The following is a 2,902-nucleotide window of genomic DNA, read 5'->3' on the forward strand; positions in this document are numbered from 1 at the left end:
CTGCTGGTTGTTTTCATATCGATGTCTAAATCTAAAAATGTTACTTTGTTAGTATTGATATCTGTATTTAGTTTAATTTCTCTGTCATTATCGTTTAAAAAACATAAAAAGTGGTTAAGATCATCTTAGGTGCCCTCCCAGATAAAAAAACAAACAAAAAAACAGGTCATCAATATACCTGCGGTATAAAATAATATTAGATTTCCAGTTAGGATTAGACCAGATTAAAGTATCCTCCCAGTTGGCCACGAAAAGATTAGCGTAGCTAGGCGCTACCTTCGTCTATATTTTTTCGTCATATCTTCAGAAAGACCATTTAATGGCGAGAAAAATTGTATATTATATGTGTGGCTACAGTAAATGAGTAAAATGAAAATTACAGCTAAACACAAACACCGCAGAAACATCCCTGGTCCTTAATGGTAAGAAAATTAAAAAATGGTCTGGTCACTAAGAGGTTAAGTGTTGCATAATTTGTGTAGTTTTAGGTTTTTTTTTTTTTTTTTTCCCTTACCTCATCTCTTCTCTCTTTTGAGTGTTTTTCTACCAGTGTTTTCAGTAGTACAGAAATCAGCATAATTATTTTAGAGGAACACTAGTGTTTTTGGTGCCAGAAGTGTGCTAGTGTCCTCTCTGAGTCAAATAGTCAAATCTATGAAAACCAGATTGAAATTTTCAAATACAAGTAAAACAAACTCAGTATTTAGGTAATGTCTCCCACAAAGTGCAAGTGTAGGGCTAAAACTGGTGTAGGGATAACACTTATTAATACTGTTATTGGCATTTATATAGCGCCAACAGATTCTGTAGCGCTTTACACTTACCCCTTAAAGCATGCACCGGGGCAGTTTGTAGACATATAAAAGGAAGTACAATACAAATAAAAGTGCAATTCAGTTTAGTAAGTACAAATTAGTATTAAAAGTGAGTGAATAAAAACTCACATTCAAAGGAACGTTTTAAACATGCATATTTCTGTGCCCTTAAGGTGACAGCAAAACACTTCCAGAAGTTGATTTAAAATGGAATAAAAAAAAAAAAAGAGCCAAATTGTGCAATATTTTTGGTTTAAAATTGAACATTCACCTAGGTCCTTTTTGCTGTACACTAAGCCCTAAGCTTATTTACTGGAAGCAGTCAGCTGAAGCTCTCGGTGATGAAGGGCGTCTGGCAGGACACTGCAAATTTAACAAATCATTCTCAAACAGTTTGACTACTAATTCTGACAGGGTGCCATAGCTCTATAATCGCTACAGGATTCTGTAGTGGTTATGGTTATGGTGCTTGGAGTGATCTTATAAGTGAGGAATCCTGGCATTGCATTCACATCTTCTTATTTTCAGAGTTGGAGCCAGAAAATATCTACTTTGTAACTAATCACCCAGGTGGACGTGGTAAATATGGTCCTGCATTTACACACCCCCCCCTATTTTTCATCCAAAGATAATTGAGTGAAAAGTACGGTAAACTTTATTTATTGTTCTTGCATAGTTAAAGGAATGTATCCATGTGCCTTAGGGGAAAAATAATCGCAGTTTGATGCATTTTATGTAATTTTTTTTCCTGACCATTTTCCATGATAGCATCACTAATGGGTTATCCCTGCCTTTCAGGTGTCACGGCAGGATTTTAAATAATGCATTTAAGTAAATTAGTAGATAAAAGGCTCTTCCTTCCCAGCCTCCCCAGTCACATAACAAAGTGGAATATGTTGACACTATATAAATACCAATAATAATAATGTACATATGATTTACCTCTCATTGTAGAGTTACAGGTCACATTTTTGTAGGGAATATCATTTACATGTTTCCTTGCACTGAGAGACACAGGTTGGTGTGACGGAAAAGAGCAGAGGTTAACTGTATTATATCTGTTTATATGCCTGTGTGTATTTGTAACTGTGAGTGTATGTGTCTAAATGTATTACTGACTGTGTATTTGTGTGTGTGTATATGTGCTACAGTATCTGTGTGTGCACCTTTGTCCATGAATGTGAATCTGTTCCTGTATGTTTCTATCTGTGTCACTGTGTATTCCTGTTTGCTTGCTTTTGTTAGTGTTTTGTTTGTTTTGTGTGGGGAATATAAGAGAAGTGTATTAAATGGGATTAGTTAATTAACCATGCTCTTAAAGCAAAAAAAATCAAAAAACAATCTTGCACCCAGGAGTCACCAACCGTTAACTTACCCCTGAGTATAAAGCACTTACTAACAGAGTTTATAGGGTGCAATGACTCTGATCTCATAAAAATAGCAATCCACATTCGAGCAATTGCATAATTTAGACATAAATAGCCCATTAACCAAAATTATCCACTATAAGGAGCTATAAGAGAGCATGGGTATTTTGTTTTTAAATGAACATTATAGCATTAGAAATACAAATCTGTACTCCTAACATTATAGTCCCTGCTTGTATCAGGGGTCCCCACCTGGTGTAGTAAAACATACAAATAAAATAATCAAATTTTAATCCAATTTTGCCAGCATTAAGACTCCCTCGGTACTGCTCACCTTTCAACCTCCACAATGCCACTGAGGATACATGGAATCCTCTGGCATGGTCCAATCCAATCTTTCTCATAGCATTGGGGTCCTAATCTGATGTGTAATGTACATTATGCACTGAACCTACATTCAAATGAGTTTCACTTGTGTTAGTGCCTCTAGTGGCTCACACTAACATCCACTACAAGTGAGCATAAAGGGATACTCCAGGCACCCAGACCACTTCTGCCCATTGGAGTGGTCTGGGTGCCAACTCCCACTACCCTTAACCCTTCAAGTGTAACTATTGCAGTTTTCATAAACTGCAATATTTACATTGCAGGGTTAAGTCCTCCTCTAGTGGCTGTCCACTAGACAGCCACTAGAGGACACTTCCGTGTTCTTAGAACATG

Source organism: Pelobates fuscus, chromosome 1, assembly GCF_036172605.1.
Source record: "Pelobates fuscus isolate aPelFus1 chromosome 1, aPelFus1.pri, whole genome shotgun sequence".
NCBI classification, from domain to species: Eukaryota; Metazoa; Chordata; class Amphibia; order Anura; family Pelobatidae; genus Pelobates; species Pelobates fuscus.